A 9,244-nucleotide genomic window follows, 5' to 3' on the forward strand; every position below is an offset into this window, starting at 1 on the left:
GTACCTGCGGTTCCCTACTTGTCCGCACCAGCGGTTGTATGCTTGTTCGCACCTGCAATTACCTGCTTGGCCGCACCTGCTGTTCCCTGTCTGGCCGCTCCTGCGGTTCCCTCTCTGGCCGCACCTGCAGTTCTCTGCTTGTCGACACCTGCGGTTCCCTGTCTGGCTGCTCCTGCGGTTCCCTGCTTGTTCGCACCTGCAGTTCTCTGCTTGTCCGCACCTGCGGTTCCCTACTTGTCCGCACCTGCGGTTCCCTACTTGTTCGCACCTGCGGTTCTCTGCTTGTCCACACCTGCGGTTCTCTGCTTGTCCGCACATGCGGTTCTTTGCTTGTTTGCACCTGCGGTTCCCTGTCTGGCCGCTCCTGCGGTTTCTTATCTGGCCACTCCTGCTGTTCCTTATTTTGCCGCACCTGTGGACTAGAACCTCTCACACCAATACCTAGATCTTCCTGAAGCCGTTCATGTATGTCCAGTCTGAACTGGGCCTTACCTGTTCCTGTATTTCTGTGATACCTGCCAGTGACCCAGTGCTTCCTGAATTGTGCCTGTCCATCCAGTATGAACTGGGCCCTACCTTCCTGACTATCAGCTGTGCCAGCCTGCCTGTCTATCAGTCATGCCAGTCTGCCTGTGCTAATCTGTATACCAGCCGGACCTGCCCGCACCTGCCAGTGCTAGTCTGTATACCAGCCAGACCTGCCAGTGCCTGCATACTCCTTTGAGGTTCAGCAGCCGTGTGACCAAGGTCAGTCCTAGTGTAGCACCTGGCCATGCCTCCACGGGCTCTCCTCTGATCGCGGCACCATCAGTGTCAGTCTTGGGGAGGCACTTAGTCACACCCCTCCAGGCTCTCCTTGGTTAGTGGCACCACGACCTATGCTCACGCTTATCAGTCCGAGCGCGAGCGTAACAACTGATAGGGATTTGTTATAAGTCTCCAAATATAATGGAAGAGGCAGAAGATATCCTCATAAAACAAATAGATGAGGCAGCGAATCAGGGAGAAGTCATTCTTACGTGGGACTTAAACTACCCTGATACCCAGGTCCAGCAGCAGAAACAGGATGTGACCATAATAAAAGATAATTACCTTTCACACCTGGTTCAGGACCCAACAAGAGGGGGGCACTCCTAGACCTAATATTAACCAATAGGCTTGATAGAATATCAACTATACAGGTTGGGGGTCACTTGGGTAATAGTGATCACAAAATAATAAGATTTCATGTATCATTCAGCAAGTTATATATAGGAGCGCCACAAGGACACTAAACTTCGAGAAGGCAAATTTCCAACGACTAAGAGATGATCTTAGTGCCATAAACTGGGACAACATCCTGAGAAATAAAAATGCATAAAGCACTTTTATAAGCATCCTGAATACTACCTGAGCTCAATATATACCCTATGGGGAATAAACAAGTGAGAAATAGGAGGAAACCAATATAGATAAATAGAGCTATAAGAGACGTAATAAATGGTGAAAAGAAAGAGTTTAGAGAATTAAAGCAAAAGGGAGTGACAAGAAAATAATACAAGAAGGAGGTGATGAGAAAATAATACAAGAGGGAGGTGACAAGTAAGTAATACAAGAGGGAGGTGATGAGAAAATAATACAAGAGGGAGGTGATGAGAAAATAATACAAGAGGGAGGTGACAAGAAAGTAATACAAGACGGAGGTGATAAGAAAATAATACAAGAGGGAGGTGACAAGAAAGTAATACAAGAGGGAGGTGATGAGAAAATAATACAAGAGGGAGGTGACAAGAAAGTAATACAAGAGGGAGGTGATGAGAAAATAATACAAGAGGGAGGTGACAAGAAAGTAATACAAGAGGGAGGTGATGAGAAAATAATACAAGAGGGAGGTGATGAGAAAATAATACAAGAGGGAGGAGACAAGAAAGTAATACAAGAGGGAGGTGATGAGAAAATAATACAAGAGCGAGGTGATGAGAAAATAATACAAGAGGGCGGTGATGAGAAAATAATACAAGAGGGAGGTGATGAGAAAATAATACAAGAGGGAGGTGACAAGAAAGTAATACAAGAGGGAGGTGATGAGAAAATAATACAAGAGGGAGGTGATGAGAAAATAATACAAGAGGGAGGTGATGAGAAAATAATACAAGAGGGAGGAGACAAGAAAGTAATACAAGAGGGAGGTGATGAGAAAATAATACAAGAGCGAGGTGATGAGAAAATAATACAAGAGGGCGGTGATGAGAAAATAATACAAGAGGGAGGTGATGAGAAAATAATACAAGAGCGAGGTGATGAGAAAATAATACAAGAGGGCGGTGATGAGAAAATAATACAAGAGGGAGGTGATGAGAAAATAATACAAGAGGGAGGTGATGAGAAAATAATACAAGAGGGAGGTGACAAGAAAGTAATACAAGAGGGAGGTGATGAGAAAATAAGACAAGAGGGTGATGAGGAAACAATATAAGAGGGAAGTGACGAGGCATTAAATAATTCAAGAAAAATAAATTGTGTAAGAAGCAAATCAAGGCAGCAAAGATTGAGACAGAGAGACTCATTGCCAAAGAAAGTAAAAATAATTCAAAACTATTCTTTAACTACATAAACAGTAAGAAACTCAAAAATGATAGTGTTGGCCCCCTCAAAAATATTCTGGGTGAAATGGTGGAAGAGGATGAAGGAAAGGCCAATCTGCTAAATGCCTTTTTATCTACAGTATTTATACAAGAAAATTACATGACAGATGACATAATCAGGAATACCAGAAATACTCCATTAAATGTCACGTGCTTAATAGTGTTGAGCGAGCACTAAAATGCTCGGGTGCTCGAAGCTCGGGCCGAGCTCACCGTGATACTCGGGTGCTCGACCCGAGCAACGAGCCCAATGTTAGTCTATGGGAGACCCGAGCATTTTTGCGGCGGCACACCCAGCAGTCTGTAGAAAGCCTAAAAAGTGCCCAAAACGATACTGACAGTGCTCAAAAGACATGGGGACAGCATGGGGATCGCCCCAGGAAGCATTTCTGACCCCCAGGTCACTGCTGTCAACAACGTGTTCAGAGGTATTAAGCCACTTTTACGCGCTCACAATAAAACGTTCAAAAACGAAATTGAAACGGTTTTCCTGTGAAATATGTTAAGGAACTTCCTTTCCAGGGTAAAGACTTGTGTATAAGGTAAAATAAATAACCAAAAACAAAAATACTCCTCCACACCTTGGGCTATGTTCACAAGTAGCATTTTTTATGCGTTTTTGCACTTTTGTATTGCTTTCAACCGTGACAAATGCATTCACCGGGAAATGTCATTTTAACATTTTACAACTTTATCTGGCCATGTGCTGTGTGACACATGCATACAGTGCTGAAAAGACATGGGAACAGCATGGGGAAGACCCCTGGAAGCATCTCTGACTCCCAGGTCACTGCCTAAAAGTGTGCCCATCAGAAGTGATCCTTGCCGCATCAGAAGATGCAGACTTGCAACTATCCCAGTGCAAGTCCTTGTCCCAGGGCAGTGTTCAATTGTACCTCCCCCATTCCTTGCAATGCAAGCGTAAGTGTGCAACCTGCCACCCACCCACCCCCAGGCTGCAATACCATACTGCTAGCTTGCCTGCACTTGAAATTTGGCCTTTTAGGCATGTGGACGCAGATACCGGCCACCATGTCATGGCTGCGTCGGCGACCTGGTATCCATACTCAGTCCTCAGCCGCCCGGCGGCCAGGTGTCTACGCTTGGTCCCCAGCCGCCCCACGGCCGGGTGTCCACACACGGTCCCCAGCCGCCTGGGGGCGGCCGGGTGTCCATAAACGGTCCCCAGGCGCTCCTATTTCTCCTTGGAACTTCCCCCACACTTTTCTTAGCCTGGCCTGCTTTAGGGCAGCATTGGACGAGCCCACCAGAGAACCAGACTCCTCCGTGGGCCCTGGCTTCTCCATCAGGGGAGCTGAGAGTGCCAAGGTGAGGAGCATGATGATGATGATAGAAGTTAGCATCTGCTTTGTTTTCTTGGAATGCAAGCGTAAGTGTGCAAACTGCCACCCACCCTCAGGCTGCAAAACCATACTGCTAGCTTGCACTTGAAATGGGGCCTTTTAGTTTGGAGAAGGCCGAAGCTGGCCACTACCTCATGGCTGCCTCGGCAGCGAGGTATCCATACTCAGTCCCCAGCCGCCCGGCGGCCGGGTATCCACGCTCGGTCCCCTGGCCGGGTGTCCATACTCGGTCCCCAGCCGCCCCGCGGCCGGGTGTCCACACACGGTCCCCAGCCGCCTGGGGGCGGCCGGGTGTCCATAAACGGTCCCCAGGCGCTCCTATTTCTCCTTGGAACTTCCCCCACACTTTTATTAGCCTGGCCTGCTTTAGGGCAGCATTGGACGAGCCCACCAGAGAACCAGACTCCTCCGTGGGCCCTGGCTTCTCCATCAGGGGAGCTGAGAGTGCCAAGGTGAGGAGCATGATGATGATGATGGAAGTTAGCGTATGCTTTGTTTTCTTGGAATGCAAGCGTAAGTGTGCAAACTGCCACCCACCCACCCTCAGGCTGCAATACCATACTGCTAGCTTGCACTTGAAATGGTGCCTTTTAGTTTGGAGGAGGCCGAAGCTGGCCACTAACTCATGGCTGCCTCGGCAGCGAGGTATCCATACTCAATCCCCGGGTATCCACGCTCGGTCCCCTGGCCGGGTGTCCATAAACAGTCCCCAGCCGCCCCTATTTCTCCTTGGAACTTCCCCCACACTTTTCTTAGCCTGGCCTGCTTTAGGGCAGCATTGGACGAGCCCACCAGAGAACCAGACTCCTCCAGTGGGCCCTGGCTTCTCCAACAGGGGAGCGGAGAGTGCCAAGGTGAGGAGCATGATGATGACGATAGAAGTTAGCGTCTGCTTTGTTTTCTTGGAATGCAAGGGCATGTATGTGGTAGAGGCTAGGCATGAGGTGATCAGCGTTTTGGCGCATATCCTACCTCCTCCGAGGATTGCTGGATGTTTTCCTGCTACTATCCCAGTTCTATGACTCCCGTTAAAACAAAGCTTCAGGTGATGAATGATGGATGAGGTGGTGGCAAAGGAGAAAGAGCAGGAGGAACAGGGACCATTCACATCAATATCAGGCCAGTCAACCACACATGTCTTGTTGGATATGTTTCTGTACCAAAAGGAGTGGTTCGGCTACACAGTTATAGGGCATACAGTGAGTGCAATGCCTATCAAAAATTTCGAGGCACTCCAATGCCCCTTGGAAGTGACATGGAGGTTAGAGGGCCTTAACTAAACCATTTTTTCCATTTATAGCAACTGGGTCTCCTGTACACTGTTGGCCTAAGCAGTGAATGGAAGGCTTTAGAAAAATTATGAGGAACTGCAATGCCCCTTGAAACAGACGTGGATTACAGCGTACTAAAAACCTTCTACCCATTATTGGGGAGTGGGTCTCCCTTAGTGTTCGCCTATGCATTGAAATGCGAAAGGTGATTAAAATTAGCAGGAAATGCAATGCTCCTTGGAAAAATGGAGGAGGTCGCAGTGGAATAAAAACACAATATCAATGCCCCTTGGAAAAGTGGTGGAGGTCACAGTACCTTAACAAGACGGTTTTAATGTCCCTTGGAAGAGATGTGGAGGTTGCAGTAGCTCAACAAGACAGTTTTAATGCCAATTCGAAAAGTGGTGGAGGTCGCAGTAGCTTAACAAGACGGCTTTAATGCCCCTTGGAAGAGACGTGGAGGTCGCAGTAGCTTAACTGGATGGTTTTAATGCCCCTTGGAAAAGTGGTGGAGGTTGCAGTAGCTTAACAAGATTGTTTTAATGCCCCTTGGAAGAATGGCAGAGGTCGCAGTGGAATAAAAAGACAATATCAATGCCCCTTGGAAAAGTGGTGGAGGTCGCAGTAGCTTAACAAGACGGTTATAATGCCCCTTGGAAAAGTGGTGGAGGTTGCAGTAGCTTAACAAGATGGTTTTAATGCCCCTTGGAAGAGACGTGGAGGTCGCAGTGGAATAAAAAGACAATATCAATGCCCCTTGGAAAAGTGGTGGAGGTCGCAGTAGCTTAACAAGACGGATTTAATGCCCCTTGGAAGAATGGTGGAGGTCGCAGTGAAATTAAAAGACAATATCAATGCCCCTTGGAAAAGTGGTGGAAGGCGCAGTATCTTAACAAGACGGTCTTAATGCACCTTGGAAGAGACGTGGGGGTCACAGTAGCTTAACAAGACGGTTTTATTGCCCCTTGGAAAAGACTTGCAGGTCGCAGTAGCTTAACAAGACGGCTTTAATGCCCCTTGGAAGAGATGTGGAGGTCGCTGTAGCTTAACAAGACGGTTTAAATGCCCCTTGGAAGAGACGTGGAGGTCGCAGTAGCTTAAAAAGATGGTTTTAATGCCCCTTGGAAGAGACGTGGAGGTCACAGTAGCTTAACAAGATGGTTTTAATTCCCCTTGGAGGAAATGTCGAGGTCGCATTGGAATAAAAAGACAATATCAATGACCCTGGGAAAAGTGGTGGAGGTAACAGTAACTTAACAAGACGGTTTTAATGCCCCTTGGAAGAAACGTAGAAGTCGCAGTAGCTTAACAAGATGGTTTTAATGCCCCTTGGAAGAGACGTGGAGATCGTAGTAGCTTAGCAAGATGGTTTTAATGCCCCTTGGAAGAGACGTGGAGTTCGCAGTAGCTTAGAAGATGGTTTTAATGCTCCTTGGAAGAGATGTGGAGGTCGCAGTAGCTTAATAAGATGGTTTTAATGCCCCTTGGAAGAGACATGGAGGTCACAGTGCAATAAAAAGACAATATTAATGCCCCTTGGAATAGTGGTGGAGGTCGCAGTAGCTTAAAAAGACGGTTTTAATGCCCATTGGAAGAGACGTGGAGTTCGCAGTAGCTTAGCAAGACGGTTTTAATGCCCCTTGGAGGAGACGTGGCGGTCGCAGTGGAATAAAAAGACAATATCAATGCCCCAGGGAAAAGTGGTGGAGGTCGCAGTAGCTTAACAAGACAGTTTTAATGTCCATTGGAAGAATGGTGGAGGTCGCAGTGGAATAAAAAGACAATATCAATGCCCCTTGGAAAAGTCGTGGATGTCGCAGTAGCTTAACAAGATGGTTTTAATGCACCTTGGAAGAGACGTGGAGGTTGCAGTAGCTTAAAAAGACGGTTTTAATGCCCCTTGGAAGAGACTTGGAGGTCGCAGTAGCTTAACAAGATGGTTTTAATGCCCCTTGGAAGAGACGTGGAGGTCGCAGTAGCTTAACAAGGAGGTTTTAATACCCCTTGGAAATTTGGTAGAGGTCGCAGTAGCTTAATAAGACGGTTTTAATGCCCCTTGGAAGATACATTGTGGTCGCAGTAGCTTAACAAGACGGTTTTAATGCCCCTTAGAAAAGTGGTGGAGGTCGCAGTAGCTTAACTAGATGGTTTTAATGCCCCTTGCAAAAGTGGTGGAGGTTGCAGTAGCTTAAAAAGACGGTTTTAATGCCCCTTGGAAGAATGCTGGAGGTCTCAGTGGAATAAAAAGACAATATCAATGGCCCTTGGAATACTGGTGGAGGTCGCAGTAGCTGAACAAGACGGTTTTAATGCCCCTTGGAAGAATGGTGGAGGAAGCAGTGGAATAAAAATGCAATATCAATGCCCCTTGGAAAAGTGGTGGAGGGCGCAGTAGCTTAATAAGACGGTTTTAATGCACCTTGGAAAAGACGTGGGGGTTGCAGTAGCTTAACAAGATGGTTTTAATGCCCCTTGGAAGAGACTTGGAGGTCGCAGTAGCTTAACAAGACGGTTTTAATGCCCCTTGGAAGAGACGTGGAGGTCGCGGTAGCTAGACAAGACGGTTTTAATGCCCCTTGGAAGAGACGTGAAGGTCGCAGTAGCTTAACAAGATGGTTTTAAAGCCCCTTGGAAGAGACGTGGAGGTCGCAGTAGCTTAACAAGACGTTTTTAATTCCCCTTGGAGGAGACGTGGAGGTCGCATTGGAATAGAAAGACAATATCAACTCCCCTGGGAAAAGTGGTGGAGGTCGCAGTAGCTTAACAAGACGGTTTTAATGCCCCTTGGAAGAGAAGTAGAGGTCGCAGTAGCCTAACAAGTTGGTTTTAATGCCCCTTGGAAGAGACTTGGAGGTCGCAGTAGCTTAACAAGATGGTTCTAAAGCCCCTTGGAAGAGACGTGGAGGTCGCAGTAGCTTAACAAGACGGTTTTAATTCCCCTTGGAGGAGACGAGGAGGTCGCATTGGAATAAAAAACAATAACAATGCCCCTGGGAAAAGTGGTGGAGGTCGCAGTAGCTTAACAAGATGGTTTTAATGCCCCTTGGAAGAGACGTGGAGGTCGCAGAAGTTTAGAAGACGGTTTTAATGGCCCTTGGAAGAGACGTGGAGGTCGCAGTAGCTTAACAAGATGGTTTTAATTCCCCTTGGAGGAGACGTGGAGGTCGCATTGGAATAAAAATACAATATCAACGCCCCTGGGAAAAGTGGTGGAGGTCGCAGTAGCTTAACAAGACAGTTTTAATGCCCCTTGGAAGAGAAGTAGAGGTCGCAGTAGCCTAACAAGATGGTTTTAATGCCCCTTGGAAGAGACTTGGAGGTCGCAGTAGCTTAGCAAGATGGTTTTAATGTCCCTTGGAAGAGACGTGGAGGTCGCAGCAGCTTAGAAGGCAGTTTTAATGCCCCTTGGAAGTGACGTGGAGGTCGCAGTAGCTTAACAAGATAGTTTTAATGCTCTTTGGAAGAGACGTGGAGGTCGCAGTAGCTTAACAAGATGGATTAATGCCCCTTGGAAGAGACGTGGAGGTCGCAGTAGCTTAACAAAACGGTTTTAATGCCCCTTGGAAGAGACATGGAGGTCGCAGTACCTTAATAAGATGGTTTTAATGCCCCTTGGAAAAGTGGTGGAGGTCGCAGTAGCTTAACAAGACGGTTTTAATGCCCCTTGGAAGAGACATGGAGGTCGCAGTACCTTAATAAGATGGTTTTAATGCCCCTTGGAAAAGTGGTGGAGGTCGCAGTAACTTAACAAGACGGTTTTAATGCCCCTTGGAAGAGACCTGGAGTTCGCAGTAGCTTAACAAGGCGGTTTTAATGCCCCTTGGAAAAGTGGTGGAGGTCGCAGTAGCTTATCAAGACGGTTGTAATGCCCCTTGGAAGAATGGTGGAGGTCGCAGTGGAATAAAAAGACAATTTCAATGCCCCTTGGAAAAGTGGTGGAGGTCGCAGTAGCTTAACAGGACGGTTTTAATGCCCCTTGGAAGAG

This window comes from Phyllobates terribilis, unplaced genomic scaffold, assembly GCF_046119375.1.
Source record: "Phyllobates terribilis strain yellow unplaced genomic scaffold, ASM4611937v1 Scaffold_14__1_contigs__length_39327217, whole genome shotgun sequence".
Classification (NCBI taxonomy): Eukaryota; Metazoa; Chordata; class Amphibia; order Anura; family Dendrobatidae; genus Phyllobates; species Phyllobates terribilis.